The sequence below is a fragment of the Oncorhynchus clarkii genome, chromosome 1 (assembly GCF_045791955.1).
Source record: "Oncorhynchus clarkii lewisi isolate Uvic-CL-2024 chromosome 1, UVic_Ocla_1.0, whole genome shotgun sequence".
Classification (NCBI taxonomy): Eukaryota; Metazoa; Chordata; class Actinopteri; order Salmoniformes; family Salmonidae; genus Oncorhynchus; species Oncorhynchus clarkii.
In genome coordinates, this window is record NC_092147.1 from 50,981,544 (window position 1) to 51,004,146 (window position 22,603).

General features: G+C 42.0%; 1 pseudogene; it reads right to left on the bottom strand.

Annotated features, from left to right (window-relative positions):
- LOC139416525 (calcium-independent phospholipase A2-gamma-like) overlaps nt 1-22,603 on the bottom strand; it is a 37,126-nt pseudogene that overhangs the window by 11,422 nt on the left and 3,101 nt on the right.

Below are 22,603 nucleotides of genomic sequence, written 5' to 3' on the forward strand. Positions count from 1 at the left end.
ACTTTTCAGTGTGTCATGTCAGTAACCAATGTATAACTATTGTGTGTGTATTTATGAAATTCTGTGATTGATTAGTTAGTTAGTAAATAAATAATTAAGACTATTTGTATATAGCTGATTCATGATTTATGATGCTAGGGTTCATGCAGATATCCAAGGGTTTGCAACATTCAGGAATGAGATTGATGAGGTAATAATACATTAATAGAAGATCGATAAGATATGAAAATATCTTAAAAGTTAATTTGGGAAATAGAGACTCTATAAACATTTTCCCTTGGTGCCCCGACTTCCTAGTTAATTAAAGTTACATGATTAGTTTAATCACGACAATGGGCAAGACAAAATATTTAAGTGCCTTTGAACAGGGTATGCTACTAGGTGCCAGGGGCACCGGTTTGAGTGTGTGGAGAACTGCTGGGTTTTTTACACTCAACAGTTTCCCATGTGCTTCCGTTCAAGAAACATTTTTAACAGAATTGGTGGAATGAACACACCCCTGATCACACGTAAACATGGTTCACTTTTATAGCAGCCATGTTGTACTATTTCTGGCATCTCTGCGCTCTCCTCCTCTCACCTTTTCCCTTTGCTTGTGGACTTCAATGCACAACACATCAGCTGTATGTGACCAGGCAAAAAAAACTTTCCAAGCTAAACCAGATCATAACCACTATACACAGCCTACATCGTTGTCACCATAGCTAAAGTAACATCATAGTCAACATAGCTAATAGAACTAACATGTTAGTAAACCTGCTACAATCATGCAGTCAGTAAGCAGTTTAGCACTTACACCGGCAGGCCCGGGTGGCAATACAGTAGTAGAACCAATAGCTTACCTTGACTTGGAAGAGTTCCAGTGTGGTGTTGGATAATCCTAGCCAGCTTGCTAACATAGCATACCTCTGTTTAAGCAGATTGTTTGAGTAGGCTAAACTAGCTAGCTGCATTTGCTAGCTAAGTAAGTGAAACTGAAAGTTTCATTTCTTGCTTCTCCATTTTGAAAGAAATTAATTTAGTTCAAAACTGGTTATGTCACGTTCTGACCATATTTATTTTGTGTTTTCCTTGTTTTAGTGTTGGTCAGGACGTGAGCTGGGTGGGCATTCTATGTTGTGTGTCTAGTTTGTCCATTTCTATGTATGGCCTGATATGGTTCTCAATCAGAGGCAGGTGTTAGTCATTGTCTCTGATTGGGAACCATATATAGGTAGCTTGTTTTGTGTTGGGGTTTGTGGGTGGTTGTCTTCTGTCTTTGTAGCAGATAGGACTGTTTCGGTTTTCACGTTTGTTGTTTTGTATTTTGTAGTGTTCTCATGTATGGTCTTGATTAATCATGTTGAACTCTAACCACGCTGCATTTTGGTCCTCCTCTCCTTCAAGGGAAGAAAGCCGTTACAGGTTAACTATTGTCTTTCTCCCTCTGAGTCAACTACTCACCACATTTTATGCACTGCAGTGCTATCTAGCTGTAGCTTTCAGTTCTAGATTAATTATCTGATACTTTGATTGGGTGGACAACATCAGTTCATGCTGCAACTCTGATAGGTTGGAGGATGTCCTCTGGGAGTTGTCATAATTACACTGTATGTCAATGGAAGGGGGTGAGAACTATGAGCCTACTAGTTTTTTTATTGAAGTCAATGTATACAGAGAAGGGCGGAAGATAGCTGTCCTCCGGCTGCTCCATGGTGCTACTCTGCTGTTGAGGGTACTGTAGACCTTCACTGCAAAACAGTGTGTTTTAATCAGTTATTTGGTAAAATTATACTAAATATACTTATCTAAAATAACCTTTTTTAATGTTTTACCATTTTTATTTGTATGAAATTCACTGAGAAAGATGGTCCTCCCCTTCCTCCTCTAAAGAGCCTCCTGACAGTGTATACTGTCTGCTGCTAAAAGAGTGCCTTCGTACTCATACACCTCCCGGGGCTAATCCCTCCTTGGGTGATGTGCTCTCTCCTTCAGGCCTTAATGGCTGATTCACAAATCTGCTTCTTTCCTTTTGCTATGGCCTGACTAAAATGAGATTCCTACTAGCTAATTGGGCTCTACACTGCACCTGGGGGAGCATGTTTCACTGCTAAAACCCCAGGAATTTAAACTGAATGATTTATGTATGTGTAAACAAGTTGCGGAATACAAGTTCCAGTATCAGTAAGATGACGAAAGGATAGAATTAAAACAAGGAAGCTACAATTTAAAGGATGTTTAGTTCCTACTTACAGTACAATTCATTCTGCTACCGTTACTGCCAAATGTTATTGGCTTATCTTCATTTTTCCACTAAGCCATTTTCATATGGGGCTTTAAATTGGAAAGGGGTGTGATTCAAATGGGAAAGGGGTGTTGTGCCACCTATCGTTGTGATCAGCAAAAGTCATTTCACGCATCAGTGTTTGTCAGCTCCCATTAGCAACTTCCTCCTCCATCTAAATGTGTGCCTCTGAGTTATCCCCTTCTCTCCCTCTTCATCTCCCTTTCCCTTTCTCTCGGCTATGCTCCAATGGTAGCCTTGTGTGAGGGCCAAGTTGAGCGGTCCCAACAGAGGGGGACACAGGGGACACTCTGGTCCAAAGAGCCTGGTCCAGTACTTGTGTTCAACAGGGCATTCACTCTCCTCTCAGCTTCAGCTCCAGGTCAGCTGCTCATGTCTATATCCCAAAGGGCACCCTATTCCTGATATAGTGCACTACTTTTGACTCGAGCACTATGGGCCCAGGTCAAAGTAGTGCTACATAGGTAATCGGTTGCCATTTGGGAGGCAGCTCTGGTCATTAGAAGTTCCTATCAGAGCGTCCATCTCAGACAAGGCTTGGCTAGCCAAGGGGCTAAAGGGGTTTTTGGCTGAGCTGGAGCTCAGCGCTGCTGCCTTGATTTACCCACAAGGATTATTTCCCTCTGAATAAGGTTTAATTGGGGAAAGGTTACATAAGTCACGGACCATCTGATGGATGCTACCCAGTGTGTCACAATAGCAGCTCTGTTTTAATGAGCTGATCATTCGGCCTTCATTGTCATATTCAGCGATGCTGTCACGTGTATATTGAATGAGGTTTAGCGTGAGTCTTCCTCTTCAACCCAGGTTGTTATGCTCAAACAGATATAAATCACATTTACCGTTCATTCATCTGTCCGCTCAACTCATCAATTGTCCAGATAAAATTATCTTAGCTATGTAATCACATGTATATCGAACAAGGTTTGCCAGTCAAGGGTGTTTGTTCAAGAAGATATACAACCTTCCTTAGTAAATAATGTTTATCCATCCGATCAAGTGAATAAATCTGCCCGTTCAATGAATTAATTGTCCAGATTCCATATAGTCCCTGTCACCAATAAGGAGGAGACAGACAGACAATGGTGTTAGTGTGATGACTGTCACAGTCTAGGAGTGCCCAGGTCAGGACAGAGGTCTCCATGCCACATTATGTAATTGCACAGCCCGGTTTTTCTCTTTGACCTTTGACCCAAGAGGACAGAGGGGTACGAATGAGGTTCAAGTTGTCATCCCAGGCGGCGAATGGAGAGGGATTTTGGGACTCTGTATGGGAGAGAAAGATTGAGAGAGCCAACTATGCCCTCAGGGTAGGAAAAGCAATTGAGCGCTATTGCCATTGAGAACCACCTTCCCCCCTTCTCTCTCACACATGCCTTGATTCTCTCTTCCTCTTTCCCTTTCTCTTTTTCTCTCTCACATTCACATGCACACAACACAACACACACTGAATATTAAAGCACTCCTGCTGAGACCCCTGAGATTGGAGCGTGTGGCAGCAGTTGAAATACTAAATGGGCGTGGCTTCTCCCTATGATATCTGATTAGTCTCTACCCACCATGTCATGAATAGGTCAATTGGCTACCTCATGTTCCAATGGTAGATTTTCACCGTCTATCATAATAAGAAAAGCGAACAGATTTACCACAGCAATATATATAGATAATTTCCCAGGTGAGACCAGTGGAAGTATAGGCTTAACCTCTAGGGTATGTGGGACGCCACCTGGCCAACATCCAGTGAGATTGCAGAGCGCCAAATTCAAATACAGAAATACTCATTATAAAAATTCAGAAAAGATACAACTATTTTACATAGGTTTAAAGATGAACTTCTTGTGAATCCAACCACTGTGTCAGATTTCAAAAATGCTTTACGGCGAAAGCATACCTTACAATTATTTGAGAACATAGCCCAGCAGACAAATCATTACAAACAGTAACCAGCCAAGTAGAAGAGTTACACGTCAGAAATAGAGATAAAATTAATCACTTACCTTTGATGATCTTCATATGGTTGCACTCAGAAGACATTCATTTATTCAATAAATGTTCCTTTTGTTCGATAAAGTCTCTCTTTATATCCAAAACCTCCAGTTGTTCACACGTTTTCTTCAGTAATCCACAGGCTCAAACACAGTCACAACAGGCAGACAAAAAAATCCAAATTGTATCCGTAAAGTTCATAGAAACATGTCAAACGATGTTTATATTAAATCCTCAGGTTGTTTTTAGCCTAAATAATAGATCATATTTCAACCGGACAATAACGTCGTCAATATAAAAGGTAAACAAGAAACGCACTCTCTCCGCGACCGGGAGGTCCGTAGGGCGACGCACAATTGGCCGAGCGTCGTCCGGGTTAGGGAGGGCTTGGCCGGTAGGGATGTCCTTGTCTCATCGCGCACCAGCGACTCCTGTGGCGGGCCGGGCGCAGTGCACGCTAACCAAGGTTGCCAGGTGCACGGTGTTTCCTCCGACACATTGGTGCGGCTGGCTTCCGGGTTGGATGCGCGCTGTGTTAAGAAGTGCGGCTTGGTTGGGCTGTGTATCGGAGGACCCATGACTTTCAACCGTCGTCTCTCCCGAGCCCGTACGGGAGTTGTAGCGATGAGACAAGATAGTAGCTACTAAAACAATTGGATACCACGAAATTGGGGAGAAAAAGGGTTAAAATAAAACACACACACACACACACACACACACACACACACACACACAAAAAAAGAAAGGCACTCTCTCGGTCGCGCGCATGGAAAAAGCTCTGACACGGCAGGGTCCACTCATTCAGACTCCTCTTACTCCCTCATTTTTCAGAATACAAGCCTGAAACAATTTCTAAAGACTGTTGACATCTAGGGGAAGGCAAAGGAACTGCAATTCGAGTCCTAAGTCAATGGATACTGTAATGGCATTGAATAGAAAACTACAACTAAAAGAAAATCCTACTTCCTGAATGGATTTTTCTCAGATTTTCACCTGCCAAATCAGTTCTGTTATACTCACAGACATTATTTTAACAGTTTTGGAAACTTTAGAGTGTTTTCTATCCAAATTATATGCATATCCTATCTTCTGGGCCTGAGTAGATGGCAGTTTAATTTGGGCATGCTTTTCATCCAAAATTCCAAATGCTGCCCCCTACCGTAGAGAAGTTTTTTACGGTTGCTTAAACACTAAAATTGAACTTTTCCCACAATTAGCAAAACCTTACACTCAAGGAGCAAAACATAAGGCTATATTTGCACAACTGTAAGCACATTGTCAGCTTCACACTATTTGCAAAACATTACACACAGTGATTTGCAAAACACTAAACACAGTTGTATACATCAGACACAGAAGTATATCATGATGTCACTTCCTTGCAATTCCAAAGCACTGACTGTCAAATTACCACACCTATGAGCCAATCTGTTAAACACAGCCATCAGGTGCACAAACACATGATTGCTAAATAAACCTATCAGGTTTAAGCACTATAAAAATGCAGCAGGTAGGTTCACCTGCCTTCAAACAAAATGGAAGGAGTCAGAAGAAGAGTGAGGGTGAGAGGAGGAGTACACAGAGGAGGAGGTAGAGGAAGAGGCAGAGGCCGAGCCAGAGGTCGAGGAAGACCTGAAGCAGGAGGAGAACGTGCACAAAGAAGAAGAGGACCAAACTTATCAAATGACATTCGTGCAACACTAGTGGACCAAGTTGTGAACCACGGATTGACGCTGAGGGAGGCTGGACTGAGAGTTCAGCCAAATCTTAGCAGATATACAGTGGCATCTGTCATAAGGACTTTTCGACAGGAAAACAAGTAAAAGAAGATCTGTCTACAGTTACAGTAATCAGCATCTTATTGTCTGCACCATATCAGCACTTGTGATACCCCTTCCTGTGACATTGTACAGTAAGTTACATGTATTATTCGCTACATAGGATTGAGGGTCGGGAACGACAAGGAGGAAGGGGGCCCATATTCACGCAAGAACAAGAGAGAGATAATAAACATGGTTTTGGCCAATAATTCTATCTATCAGGCTCAGAACTACAAGTCAACATTATCGGTGACCATGCCATTTTCAAAAATGTCCATCAGGTCTCTCAGTCAACACTGGCACGCATCCTGAAAAGACATCAGGTTCAAATGAAACAACTTTATCGAGTGCCTTTTGAGCGGAGTTCAGAGAGGGTCAAACGGCTGCGGCATGAGTATGTGGAGGTTTGAATTGTTCACTTTAGCACTGTGATGTTGCATACTGCACACATGCCTTTTTTTACATTGACTGTATACTAGACCTATCCTGAACTACACAATCTAGTCTTTCACTGTATTTCAGGGAGTTTTGCAGATGGATGCTGAGGAAATCCTGCATGTATTCATATATATTGATGAGGCAGGGTTCAACCTCACAAAAGCAAGAAGGAGAGGCAGAAATATCATTGGCCACAGGGCTATAATCAATGTCCCAGGGCAACGTGGGATAACATCACCCTTTGCGCTGCCATTTCACAGCATGGGGTTGTCCTCCGTCATGCCAAAATGGGCCCTTACAACACACCTTACATTCTCGCATTTTTGGATCGATTGCACCACATCGTCACAGCTGGTAATGAAATGCACCAGATGCACTACACGGTCATCTGGGACAATGTGTCATTCCACCGCTCTGCTTTGGTCCAGAACTGGTTTCAACACCATCCACAGTTGACAGTACTATACCTTCCACCATACTCTCTGTTTCTAAACCCTAGAGTTGTTCTCTGCATGGCGGTGGAAGGTTTACGATCTCCAGCCCCAGGCTCAGGTACCCCTCATTCAGGCCATGGGGGACGCCTGTGACCAAGTCGACGCCGCAGCTGTGCAAGGATGGATTCGACATTCAAAACGGTTCTTCCCGCGTTGTCTTGCTAATGACGATATTGCTTGTGATGTTGATGAAATTCTCTGGCCAGATCCAGCTAGGCGAAGAGATAATGTATAGTATGTTTACTGTAGTATTTTATGTACAATATTGTCTGTTTTTTTTCAGATGATTTTTTATGTTTGTTGTTGTTGTTATTTACTGTAATTGTAACCTGTACTGGATACAGTATTTTACGTTTGTCTGTTGTTTGCTGAGCTAACAGTGTTATGCACACTACTGTAGTAGCATGAAAACTGACATGTTTTGTTGTGATTCTCCATGTTGACATGTTGACTGATTTGGGTATATGGAGAGAAATAAATGATGTTTTCCTCAGTCTGCAGCATTGGTCTTGTGTAGTGTTTGTATAGTTGCACTTTCTCTGTGTACTTCATTTACAGTACTCTAATCACTGACAATTAGACTTGCTAAAAGTGTTTTAGGTTGGCAACAGCAGTGTGTAACTGGTTCAAAAAGATTGAAGTCATATGAAATGTGTGTGTTTCATGTGGTAACAAAATATTATTTTTATGAAGTCGTGTATAGTTTTGACAAAAGTGTTCCATTTTTGCAAATGATCTGAAGTGTTGTGCTACTTTGGTGTAGGGTTGTGCTAATTGTGTGTAGTGCTTTGACAAACCGGGCCCTGTTATCAAAATTGTGCTTAAACAATTGAAAAAAACGGTGTGGCTGAACGTGCGCGCGTGCATATGAATGCATTAATACAAGCATGAGATTGATGGCCCGTCTTTAAAACGGCAGACTTAATGCAGAGATTTCTTTGAGGAAATCTCATTTGAGCCACCACAGAGAGAGTGCTGTTAGGTGCAGAGGCAGTACTGTGAGGGGTTAGGGAAGGAGGGAAACAGAGAGGGATCGAGGGAGGCAGTCTTTCACACAGCAGTCAGTCAGTCAATGTAATCAGTGGACTGGCCTAATCCCTAAAGAAGTGTGTCAGCGCAATCGTGTGTGTGTGTGTGTGTGTGTGTGTGTGTGTGTGTGTGTGTGTGTGTGTGTGTGTGTGTGTGTGTGTGTGTGTGTGTGTGTGTGTGTGTGTGTGTGTATATATATATATATATATATATATATATATATATATACACACACACACGAGAGGAGAAAGAGAGAGGGAGAAAATGTGCGTGTGAATGTGGATAATAACCAAGTGAATGTGTGTACCGGGGGACAGCGCTACACCGTCTATATGGGAATAAGAGGATACAGTAGATGGATAAGAGCCCGCTTGAAAAGTCCAATGCAGCCGTTTTTATCTCAATATCATATTTACAGTCTACAGTCAATCACGGATTACAATAAGAAAACCAGCCCCGTCGCGGACATCGACGTCTTGCTCCCAGACAAATTAACAACTTCTTTGCTCGCTTTGAGGACAATACAGTGCCACTGACACGGCCCACTATCAAAGCCTGTGGGCTCTCCTTCTCCATGGCCAACGTGAGTAAAACATTTAAACGTGTTAACCCTCACAAGGCTGCCGGCCCAGACAGCATCCCTTGCCGCGTCCTCAGACCATGCGAAGACCAGCTGGCTGGTGTGTTTACGAAGGTATTCAATCAATCCCTATCCCAGTCAAGATGGCCACCATTGTTCCTGTTCCCAAGAAAGCTAACGTAACTGAACTAAATGACTATCGCCCCGTAGCACTCACTTCTGTCATCATGAAGTGCTTTGAGAGACTAGTCAAAGATCATATCACCTCCACCCGACTTGATACCCTAGACCCAATCCAATTTGCCCCAAAAGGTCCACTGACGATGCAATCACCATCATACTGCACACTGCCCTATCCCATCTGGACAAGAGGAATACCTATGTAAGAATGCTGTTGATTGACTACAGCTCAGCATTTAACACCATAGTACCCTCCAAACTCGTCATTAAGCTTGAGACCCTGGGTCCCGGCCCCGCCTTGTGCAACTGGGTACTGGACTTTCTGACGGGCCGCCCCCAGGTGCGTTCTCACCCCTCTCCTGTACTCCCTGTTCACCCAGGGAGTACAGGAAAATAACCTCTCACTCAACGTCAACAAAACAAAGGAGATGATCGTGGACTTCAGGAAACAGCAGAGGGAGCACCCACCCCCATCAACATCGACGGGACAGTAGTGGAGAAGGTGGAAAGTTTTAAGTTCCTTGGCGTACACATCATGGACAAACTGAAATGGTCCACCGACACAGACAGCGTGGTGAAGAAGGCGCAACAGCGCCTCTTCAATCTCAGGAGGCTGAATAAATTTGGCACCTAAAACACTCACAAACCTTTACAGATGCACAATCATCCTGTCGGGCTGTATCCCCGCCTGGTACGGCAACTGCACCGCCCTCAACCACAAGTCTCTCCAGAGGGTAGTGAGGTCTGCACAATCGTCACCGGTGGCAAACTACCTGCCCTCCAGGATACCCACATCACCCGATGTCACAGGAAGGCCAAAAAGATCATCAAGGACAACAACCACCCGAGCCACTGCCTGTTCACCCCACTATCATCCAGAAGGCGAAGTCAGCACAGGTGCATCAAAGCAGGGACCGAGAGACTGAAAAACAGTTTATATCTCAGGCCATCATACTGTTAAACAGCCATCACTAACATTGAGAGGCTGCTGCCAACATACAGACTCAAATATTTTAATATAATTATTTTTTATTTCCCCATTATTTCACCAGGTAGGCCAGTTGAGAAGAAGTTCTTATTTACAATTGCGACATGGCCAAGATAAAGCAAAACAGTGCGACAAAAACAACACAGAGAGACACATGGGATAAACAAACATACAGTCAATAACACAATAGAAAACTCTCTGTACAGTGTGTGCAAATGTAGTAAGATTAGGGAGGTAAGGCAATAAATAGGCCCTAGTGGCAAAATTATTACAATTTAGCATTAACACTGGAGTGATAGATGTGCAGATGATGATGTGCAAGTAGAGATACTGGGGTTCAAAAGAGCAAAAAAAATAACAATATGGGGATGAGGTAGTTGGGTGGGCTATTTACAGATGGAACCTTAATAAAGGTATCACTAGTCACTTTAAATAACGGCACTTTAATAATGTTTACATATTATATTACTCATCTCATATGCATATACTGTATTCTATACCATCTACTGCATCTCGCCTATGCCGCTCTGTCATCGCTCATCCATATATTTATATGTACATGTTCTTATTCATCCCTTTACATTGTGTGTATGAGTTAGTTGTTGTGAATGTTAGATTACTTGTTAGATATTACTGCATTGCCGGAACGAGAAGCACAAGCATTTCGCTACACTCGCATTAACATCTGCTAACCATGTGTAATGTGACCAATACAATTTTATTTGATTTTATTTGATTTCGGGGTAACAATTAAGTACCTTACAGTGATTGTTTTCAATTAAATGGTCAAAAACAAAAAAAGCTTAAGTTCTAAAGCAAAGGGCAATTTCTAAAGCAAGAATTTTGCTAGGACTGTCTAGGAGTGGTCTGAGTGGGGAGGAGAAAAAAGAGAGAGGTTTGGAACTATCTTTCTTATTGGTCTATTAACTCATTTACTGCATGGTGATGTCACCATGGATGGCCAAAACTCCATCCCACCAAAACAGGCTGAAATTTCAGGTGGTCTTTTCAAACAGCTCTTACTGTTCAAACAGCTCTTTTTGATATTTGGTTAGTACACTGGTACTTGAAGAGAGGTGAAACCACTTAACTCAAATATCTTGTTTAAAGGAATTTTATGGAAGCTTTTGATTACTCACACCAACAAACACCCTCTCTGAGAGTTATGAGTTCTCTGTATAGGAACAAGCCTCTCCTCCCCTATCCATGTGAGTGACAGTGATGGTGTGTACTCAAAGTACTGAGGTGACAGCCTCCATTCCTGTGAGGGGTCTTTCTGTTTGGGATGGCGCCATATGGGAGGCTCTCCAGTCCCTTGCTTTGATCCCTGGGCTCTGAGGTCTTTCTCTGTCAAAGACTGGAGTAGGTGGGCACAAACATGTGGTTGTGTGTGTGCTGTGATCCCAGGGTTCTGAGGCATCTGTCAAAGACTGAAGGAGGGGATGGGCACACACAAACATGCCCCATTCCTGCCTACCGCCAAGGGAGACGCCATGGCAACCAACGCAAGGAGAATCACAGGGCCTTTTCCATGCATGGCATTCCCTGGCTGGCATCCCTGGCATCCTTTGTCAATTTCTGAAGTCTTATATTTCTATGGTGTTCAGAGCAGAGATAATACAGGATTTAATGTGGAAAAGGCTCCTCACTCCTCCTCCTCTCCTTCTTTCTTTCTCTGTCTCAGAGGCATTCTCTCCATGGTTGTGGTGACTGTGATAGTGTTGTAGCTACTCCACTTCAAAGTTATTGCTCCCAGTCACAGTGTCTTTCTCCTATGTTGTTTACCACAGTTCTAGAATCAGAATCCTGCCCCAGCTTACAATTAGTTTACAATTTCCACCATTCCAGGCCTGTTGAATCCGAAACTGGAAATGCATCATAAAGGGACAATCAGAACATTCTTCAAACAGCTGCTTGATATTTCCACAATTCCAGCGTTCGTTCAGCACACGGACTTGGCCGAGTTCTGGCACTTCCGAAACAGATAGGTAATTGTTGCGGAGTTGGGAGTCAATGGAATACTCTGTGGGTAGGGCGACTTGTGGAAAAGGGCGAGATGACTCCCTCGCTGGGGGATCCTGAGATCACACACAAAGGCGCCACTTTATGCTCCACTGACGCTTCGTTTGGACCGGTGGCCCTTTCAGAAAAACACCCACTCAAGCAACAGAAGGGTGTTGACTGCTGGTGGGGCTTTTAAATATTGCTTATTGGACTTGAGAAGTTATGAAATTGTGAAAGACTTTATGGAATTGCGGAATTTGTCCTGATTTTACTGCTCCCAGGCTAACTCCAATCTAGCCTAGTTACTTAAATGCATCAGTGGAGGTTGGTGAGGGGAGGACGGCACAAAACGGAGCAAATGGAATGGCATCAAACACATAGAAACCATGTGTTTGATGTATTTAATGCCATTCCACTTACTCTGCTCCTGCCATTACCACGAGCCCATCCTCCCCAATTAAGGTGCTACCAACCTCCTGGGAAATGCATGCAGTTGAAGTCGTAAGTTTACATACACCTTAGCCAAATACATTTAAACTCAGTTTTTCACAATTCCTGACATTTAATCCTAGTAAAAATTCCCTGTGTTAGCTCAGTTAGGATCACCACTTTGTTTTAAGAATGTGAAATGTCAGAATAATAGTAGAGAGAATGATTTATTTCAGCTTTGATTTATTTCATCACATTCCCAGAGGGTCAGAAGTTTACATACACTCAAATAGTATTTGGTAGCATTGCCTTTAAATTGTTTAACTTGGGTCAAATATTTCAGGTTGCCTTCCACAAGCTTGGTGTCACGGCTGTCGAAAGAAGCGGACCAAGGTGCAGCGTGGTGAGGGTACATTTTATTTTATTATAAAAATGACAACAAAACAACAAACGAGAAAACAACCGTGAAGCTTACAGGGCTAAATGCCTCAAACAAAGTTAACTACCCACAATCACAGGTGGGAAAAAGGGCTGCCTAAGTATGGTTCCCAATCAGAGACAACGATAGACAGCTGTCCCTGATTGAGAACCATACCTGGCCAAAACAAAGAAATACAAAACATAGAAAATAGAACATAGAATGCACACCCAAATCACACCCTGACCAAACCAAAATAGAGACATAAAAAAGTCTAATGTCAGGGCGTGACAGTTGGGTGAATTTTGGCTCATTCCTCCTGACAGAGCTGGTGTAACTGAGTCAGGTTTGTTGGCCTCCTTGCTCCCACACGTTTTTTCAGTTCTGCCCACACATGTTCTATAGGATTAAGGTCAGGGCTTTCTGATGGCAATTCCACTACCTTAACTTTGTTGTCCTTTAGCCATTTTTCCACAACTTTGGAAGTATGCATGCAGTCATTGTCAATTGGAAGACACATTTGTGAGCAAGCTTTAGCTTCCTAACTGATGTTGCTTCAATATATCCACATCACTTTCCTTCTCGTGATGCCATCTATTTTGTGAAGTGCACCAATCCCTCATGTAACAAAGCACTCCCACAACATGATGCTGCCACCCCCGTGCTTCACGGTTGGGATGGTGTTCTTCGGCTTGCAAGCCTCCCCCTTTTTCCTCAAACATAGCGATGGTCATTATGGCCAAAAAGTTCTATTTTTGTTTCATCAGACCACAGGATATTTCTCCAAAAAGTACGATCATGTGCAGTTGCAAACCGTAGTCTGGCTTTTTTATGGCGGTTTTGGAGCAGTGGCTTCTTCCTTGCTGAGTGGCCTTTCAGGTTATATCGATATAGGACTCGTTTTGCTGTGGATATAGATACATTTGTACCTCTTTCCTCCAGTGTCTTCAGAAGGTCCTTTGCTGTTGTTCTAGGATTGATTTGCATTTTTCGCAACAAAGTATGTTCATCTCTAGGAAACAGAATGCGTCTCCTTCCTGAGCGGTATGATGGCTGCGTGGTCCCATGGTTTTTATACTTGCGTACTATTGTTTGTACAGATGAATGTGGTACTTTCAGGCATTTGGTAATTGCTTCCTAGGATGAACCAGACTTGTGGAGGTCTACAATTATTTTTCTGAGGTCTTGGCTGATTTCTTTTAATTTTCCCATGATGTCAAGCAAAGAGGCACTGAGTTTGAAGGTAGGCCTTGAAATACCTTGATAATTTATTGTTAAAACGAGAGGCTGCCTGGATTTTTAATTTAAAGACCCTTGCGCCCTTCGGTCTCAACGTAGACTTTGATCTGAAGCCATTCTTGTGATTATTGTGACTTTGCCATTGTAATTGTTTGTAAGCTTGTGTAGTCAACTTAATCTAAGATCGTATGCTATCCATTTGTTGTTTGTATGCTGTTCTTTGTATGACATTTTAATATTTGATTATTAACCAATGATATTAGGCAACTCTTGGCCATGATTACAGACACCTGTGTCTTTTGACACTATATAAACAAGTCATCCCTCAGTGTTTGTGATTATACCCTGATGAAGACAGCTTGGCTGTCGGTAATACATTTTTTGCATCTGAGCTCCTAGAGTGTGAGCTCCTACTCTGCTAGCCAGCACCTCGTCTTAATAGGTGTGTGTTTCTTTTTCTTCTAGGCCTTGAAATACATCCACAAATTATGTCAATTAGCCTATCAGAAGCTTCTAAAGCCATGACATCATTTTCTGGAATTTTCTAAGCTGTTTAAAAGGCACAGTCAACTTAGTGTATGTACATTTCTGACCCACTGGAATTGTGATACAGTGAATTTTAAGTGAAATAATCTGTCTGTAAACAATTGTTGGAAAAATGACTTGTGTCATGCACAAAGTAGATGTCCTAACCAACTTGCCAAAACTCTAGTTTGTTAACAAGAAATTTGAGGAGTGGTTCAAAAACAAGTTTCAGTGACTCTAACCTAAGTGTATGTAACTTCCGACTTCAACTGTATATTAACCTTACTGAAAAACATCCTACATACGATGGAAAGTTCATATATTCACAGCTTGAATTTAAAATGTACGTTTAATTTCAATTTCACTTTTCTTAGATCTTTTTTTGACAGCAGTAGTGGATGACAATTTAGAATTAAGTATTTTATTAGGATCCCCATTAGCTGTTACCAAGGCAGCAGATACTCTTCCTGGGGTCCAAACAGAGATAAAACATTACATCAAACAAAACATTGTGTCTTTTACAAATGTACATTATTCCATTACTTTGTTACAATGTGGCAATACTACATTGCATTACTAAGAATAATGTGTGGCTGTTTTAGAGCGTGTGTTTTGACCCCCCATTTTTAGCTTAAAAAAAAGATATACATTTTTCTTTCTTGCTTTTCTTTTGCTCCAAAATGCAGGTGTTTGAGCCTAGCTCGGTGCTTTCTGTGGTGGTGGGGCAGCCAGCAGAAAATACAGAGCGTAGGGGTTGGTAATGTTTTCTAGTTGCGCCGTGATTGGCTCAGTGTTCTGTCACTCATGGGGACACTACGTCACCGCCAAATCTATGGGTAGAGCTTGAAAATTCAAGCCCCTTGGGTGCTGCCATAAAGTTACATTAGAAGTGCCCATCCAAGAAGGCTCAATTCATTGGCCACAGATAAAATGAGGTCAAATCACGTTATATCTACAGTAGCTTTGATTGGACTGATCATGTCAACATCATACTTTAAAAATCGTAGCTAGCAGTCATCATCATGAATCAAATCGATAATCTACTGGCAAATGCTTTTTAATTCTTGTCATATGAAGAGAATTTACAGATAAAACATATTGGTGTTCATCGGCCATTGGCAATAAACATTACACAACAAGTTGGAAATTGCAAATTCAACAATGAGTGGTTTGGAAGGAATCAGTGGCTAACTGCAAGCATTGCAAAGCAATCACTAGCCTGCTATTCAGTGGAGTGGGTGTGAGGTCCCAAGTCTGGGTTTAAAGGTCTCTTTTACAAGCTTAAAATTATAAACATTTAACATTTGCTTTGCTGTCAATCCAGCATGATTTCTGCCACGCTCAAAACAACTCAAAACTGGGAAATCTGACAAGACAATTGGGACCACGGGAAAAAAAATAGCTCAGACTGGGAAAATACCTTTTGAACGGTCATCCAACTCAGATTTGTAAGTTGGGAGCTCAGGTCTCATTCTAGAGCTACGATCTGAACATCACTGACGTTATCTTGATTTGATCTTGTTTTTTTTCAGAGTTCCCAGTTGTCTTGAAAGCACCATAAATCCAGATAATGACAAAATTTGCCCACAAAGGACCGCCGTGCCGCCTTCCTGTTCAAGTGAGCAGAGCGCAACAAGGTGAGTCCAAAAATGTCTTGCATGCTGCTGCATACATTTTGTAATATGCCAGGGAGATATGTATACTGTAGCTAAGAAAGGAATACTAAGTGTATGTTGTGTAGTAAGCTGTTAGTAGTCCATGTGCCTTACCCTAAGAATTTGGTATATTTTCACCTCTTAATTTTGCCTGTTGTTCTGACTTGGTGGTGCACATGTAACCTATAACCTGTTTTAGAGAAATGTAATCATATAATATTGTAATTTCATTGTCTGCTTATATGCCCCCTTAACTTTTCCTACGGATCCGATTTGGTGTACAGGGAGAATACTGTAAGAACAGCCCATGTTCTGAATTCTGTTGCTGTACATTTCAAAAGTGCTGAAGAAATACTTATTGACTACGTCCGTCCTAGCTTGCTCATTAACGTCTTAATCGAAATTATGGATTGCCTCTTATCCGCTTGTTGTCCCCTTATGCCATAGTTTGTACATCTCAATTGTCATCAGAAACCACATTTGTTAAAGCAAGTCAACCATATCAGCTATGGTTTTTTAAAAGGCAGTAAATGAGGCTGAAAGAACTGTTTCACTGCCGGACAAGGCCCTGCTGGTAGCCAGGTGTAGCAGTGGTAAGGTGTTGGGACTGCTGTTGGCCCTAACAGTTTGTGGGCACCGTTTGTCACCGTTATAGTGCAATTAATGTATTGTTTAGTGTTATGTAGTGGCTTTGCTGGCATGCATCGCCCCCCAACAAATGTTGTTTGCCCACCAAGATTTACATGCTATAATCACCACTGTGTGTTTGTCTCTTCACAGTCTGCGTTGTGAGGTGTTGTTTTAAATCAGATTTCACTGCTAGCTTGAGTTATCTGAGTTGGAAGAGAGTTCCATGGCTCTATATCATTGACAAAGCCATCGATCATGTGACACCATTCATCACTATGTGAAGACTCAATAGCGCATTGAAGTCAAATGAAGTCAGTTAAGATGGTGTCTCATTGAGAAATAACATGCGCAGTTTGAGCTACTCCAGGAAGTGACGTTGCAGGCTAGCTAAGTGCTGACCCCTCTCATCGAGTAACCCAAGTTGAAGGTCGACCGGGGTACTGCAGGCTGTCATTAGCAACTAAATGATCCTTATAACGTCTTCTGTGTGCGATTTGAAAACAATTAGTTCAAGGAAAAGTATTTGGTGCATTAGAAGCAATTATTGGTACCGTGACTGTCTTCCAAAAAATGTTTTATTTACACAAAGATTGCCATTTTTCCATACTCTATAAGGGGGACCCGGTTTTCTGCTAACAGTGCCTGCAGTGCCGTGGAGAGGGGGAGTCAATCTGCCCTGCTCTACATGGTACTGTGCATTTCGTAGCCTCTGTTCCGGACTTGGGGACTGTATAGAGACCTATGGTGGCCGTGGCATGTCTTGTGGGGTATGTATGAGCTGTGTGTTAACCGATTGAACAGACAGTTTGGAACTTTTAACATGTCATTACCTCTCACAAAGACCAGTAGAGATGCAGTCAATCTCTCCGTTACTTTGAATCAGGGGAGATTGATGTGCATGTTATTGATATTAGCAGTCCGTGTACATTTAAGGGTCAGACATTCTTCTCTGTTCTGGGCTAACGGTAATTTGCCTCTGTCCTTTTTTGCAGCACTTGACCATATAACTGGGCAGTAGTCCAGGTATGATAAAACTAGGGCCCTATAGGACTTGTTTGGCCGAGTGTGATGTCAAGAAAGCAGAGCAAAGCTTTATTACGGACAGATCTCACCCCATTTTAGCAACCATTGTTTGAATCAATATGTTTTTACCATGTCAGCTGACAATCTAGGCTTAAACCAAGCAGTTGTCTCAACTTGCTCAATTGCCACATTATTAATTACTAAATTTAGGTTTAGGAGGTTAGGGTGAAGTGAATGATTTGTCCCAAATACAATGCCTTTAGTTTTTTTTATATATTTAGGATTAACTTATTACTAGCCACCCATTCTAAAACGGACTATGGCTCTTTGTTAAGGGTTGCTGTCATTTTACTTGCTGTGGTAGCTGACGTGTATAATATTGAGTCATCAGTGTACAGTCGTGGCAAAAAGTTGAGAATGACAGAAATATTGATTTTCACAAAGTCTGCTGCCTGTATGATGGCAATTTGCATATACTCCAGAATGTTATGAAGAGTGATCAGATGAATTGCAAGTCCCTCTTTGCCATGCAAATGAACTGAATCCTAACAAAACATTTCCACTGCATTTCAGCCCTGCCACAAAAGGACCAGCTCACATCATGTCAGTGATTCTCTCGTTAACACAGGTGTGAGTGTTGACGAGGACAAGGCTGGAGATCACTCTGTAATGCTGATTGAGTTTGAATAACAGACTGGAAGATTCAAAAGGAGGGTGGTGCTTGGAATAATTGTTCTTCCTCTGTCAACCATGGTTACCTGCAAGGAAACATGTGCCGTCATCATTGCTTTGCACAAAAAGGGCTTCACAGGCAAGGACATTGCTGCCAGTAAGATTGCACCTAAATCAACCATTTATCGGATCATCAAGAACTTCAAGGAGAGTGGTTCAATTGTTGTGAAGAAGGCTTCAGGGCGACCAAGAAAGTCCAGCAAGTGCCAGGACCGTCTCCTAAAGTTGATTCAGCTGCGGGATCGGGGCACTACCAGTACAGAGCTTGCTCAGGAATGGCAGCAGGCAGCTGTGAGTGCATCTGCACGCACAGTGAGGCGAAGACTTTGAGGATGGCCTGATGTCAAGAAGGGCAGCAAACAAGCTACTTCTCTAGAGGAGACAGACTGATATTCTGCAAAAGGTACAGGGATTAGACTGCTGAGGACTGGGGTAAAGTTATTTTATTTGATGAATCCCATTTCCAATTGTTTGGGGCATCTGGAAAAAAGCTTGTCCGGAGAAGCCATCAGTCCTGTGTCATGCCAACAGTAAAGCATCCTGAGACCATTCATGTGTGGGGTTGCTTCTCAGCCAAGGGATTGGGCTCACTCACAATTTTGCTTAAGAACACAGCCATGAAGAAAGAATGGTACCAACACATCCTCCGAGAGCAACTTCTCCCAACCATCCAGGAACAGTTTGGTGACGAACAATGCCTTTTCCAGCATGATGGAGCACCTTGCATTAAGGCAAACGTGATAACTAAGTGGCTCGGGGAACAAAACATCGATATTTTGCGTCCATGGCCAGGAAACTCCCCAGACCTTAATCCCATTGAGAACTTGTGGTCAATCTTCAAGAGGCGGATGGACAAACAAAAACCCACAAATTCTGACAAACTCCAAGCATTGATTATGCAAGAATGGGCTGCCATCAGTCAGGATGTGGCCCAGAAGTTAATTAACAGCATGCCAGGGCGGATTGCAGAAGTCTTGAAAAAGAAGGGTCAACACTGCAAATATTGACTCTTTGCATCAACTTCATGTAATTGTCAATAAAAGCCTTTGACACTTATGAAATGCTTATAATTATAATTCAGTATTCCATAGTAACATCTGATAAAAATATCTAGACACTGAAGCAGCAAACTTTGTGAAAATTAATATTTGTGTCATTCTCAAAACTTTTGGCCACGACTGTACATAGACACACAGGCTTTATTCAAGGCTAGATGTAGGTAATTTGTAAAAAAAAAAATATATATATATATAAAAAAAATAGAGAACAGTAGAGGGCCAAGACAGCTGCCTTGAGGTATACCACACTATACCTGGTTTACGTTAGAGGCTTCTATTAAAGAAAACCCTCTGTGTTCTATTAGATAGGTAGCTCTCAATCCACAATATGGCATAGGATGTAAAGCCATAACACATGTTTTTTCAGCAACAGATTATGATCAATAATATCAAAATCTGCTCTGAAGTCTAACAATACAGCTCCCTTAACCTTCTTATTATCAATTTATTTCAGCCAATCATCAGTCATTTGTGTCAGTGCAGTAAATGTTAATTGCCCTTCCCTATAAGCATGATTAAAGTATGTTGTTAATCTGTTTACAGTGAAATAACATTGTATCTGGTCAAACACAATTTTTTCCCAAATGTTGCTGGAAAGGGTGTTTTGACACTCTTGGGTAGTGGAATGACTTTTGCTTCCCTCCAGGTCTGAGGGGAAGCACTTTCCTCTAGGCTTAGATAGAATATATGGCAAATAAGAGAGTGGCAATATACACTACCGGTCAAAAGTTTTAGAACATCTACTCATTCAAGAGTTCTTCTTCATTTCTACACTGTATAATAATAGTGAAACATCAAAACTATGAAATAACACATATGGAATCAAAAAAGTGTTAAACAAATGAAAAGAGTGTGCAAAGCTGTATCAAGGCAAAGGGTGGCTATTTGAAGAATCTCAAGTATACATATTTTTTGATTTAACACTTTTTTGGTTACTGCATTATTCCATATGTGTTATTTCATAGTTTAAGTCTTCACTATTATTCTACAATGTAGAAAATAGTCCAAATTAAGAAAAACCCTTGAATGAGTAGGTGTTCTTAAACCTCTGACCGAAAACCTCTGACCGTTCGCTACCATCCTCAGTAATTTTCCATCCAAGTTGTCAGAACCAGGTGGTTTGTCATTATTGATAAACAGCAATACTTTTTTTTCACCTCTTCCACACTCACTTTACAGAATTCAAAATTACTATGCTCATCTCATTATTTGGTCAGTTATGCATGAATATGAAGAATGAGAGTTTGTTGTTGGCATGCCATGCTTAAGTTTGCTAATCTTGCCAATGAAAAGTCATTCAAGTAGTTGGCAATATCAGATGGTTTTGTGATCAATTCATAGTACGTTTGCCAGCTGTGCAGATGGACTTAATTGCTTTTCCCTTTTCCTTCGCAACTATACAATTAAAAAAAAAATCCTCAAATTCCTCCCTCAATGACAATAACATTGTATAACTCTGTTGTCATTGTAAACATGTTTAACTACCTAAGGTGTCACACTTTCCCAGTGAGAGGTAAGAGTTTTCCACAGTTAGCTAGCACCTAGTGGGATAACTGAGATTTAACAAGCACATGCTTCTCTGTTTTAACGAGTCTGATGTAGATTTCAAAAGGCGTGTGTGTGTGTGTGTGTGTGTGTGTTTGTGGAGAAGGGTCTTTGTTAGGATACTGTATGAGTATCTTGGAGAGGAGGGAGACTTGGAAGACGGTAGGAAGGCGGTTTTCATAAACCATTCTGTTTCATTTCCTCAGCACACGTTTTCAGAGCGTTCCCTGCTCACCTACACCGGTTCCAATTAAAAGTGTGGCAGCAGGGGATTCCCACCTTTGATGAAAACAAACAAGTGTGTGGATCTCACCTCTGTGCGATGTGCAGATTTGATTTTACCTTTATTTAACTAGGCAAGTCAGTTAAGAACAAATTCTTATTTACAATGACTGCCTACTGGGGAACAGTGGGCTGCCTGCCTTTTTCAGGGGTAGAACAACAGATTTTCTCATGACTCCGACCGAAGGGGGCTCCCCTTCCCGTTCGGGTGGCGCTCGGGGCGGTAGTAGTCGCAGGCCTACTAGCTGCCACTGATTCTTTCCTCCCCCTCCTTATGCGTTTATTGGTTACACCTGTTATGAGTTTGTGGTAATTAGTTGGGCTTTATTAGTCAGCCGACCCGCCCGTTTCTTTGTGCGGGATTAATTGTTGTAACCTTTGTGTATGTAGTAGACAAACGTGTTTGTTCATGGTCGTGGATTTTGCTGGACTGTTTTCGTCCCCCGTGGTTGGGGCATTTGTTTTGAGCACCCAGTGTTTCGTGGGGTGGCCGTTGTTCACCGTGTGTGCATTAAATAGCACTATATTGAACTCTCTGTTTCCTGTGCCTTACTTCACACCCACGACACCCAGAGCGTTACAGATTTTTACCTTACCAGCTCGGGGATTCAATCCAGCAACCTTTAGGTTACTGCCCCCAACACTCAAACCACTAGGCCACCTGCCGCCCCAGATGTATGCTACATCTGTGTTTCCTAAGCCAATTTGGGAGGATGACATGATGAGAATTCCAACCCAGGCAGATAAGAAACTACACACATCCTTCACCTACACCTTGAGGCTACATTATGATTTGATGTCTCTAGTAGCCAGGTTTAGCCCGAGCCCGTACGGGAGTTGTAGCGATGAGACAAGATAGTAGCTACTACAACAATTGGATACCACGAAATTGGGGAGAAAAAGGGGTAAAAAAAATAAATAAAAAAAAAAGTAGTGCACTATGTATGGAATATGGCACCATTCAGGCCACACAAGTCTGTCTGACTCTTCCTATTCTCTGTCCAAATGTAACTGCCTGGAAACAAATGCTGATGGTTTTCACATGAATCCAAAAACTCCGGAAGTGTATTACAGGGATGGGGAAGGGGAAGTGGGATTTTGCAGGATTATATGAACTAGGCTACACACTGGAGGGAGGCCATAAATGTCACTCAGTCCTTTAAATACAGGCTGCTGCTGGGTGAAGTAGGATAAAACCTCAAGTATTCTACTATGAATTATAATGCCTGTTCCCACCCCTGCTCATTATAGAAAAGTGGGTACA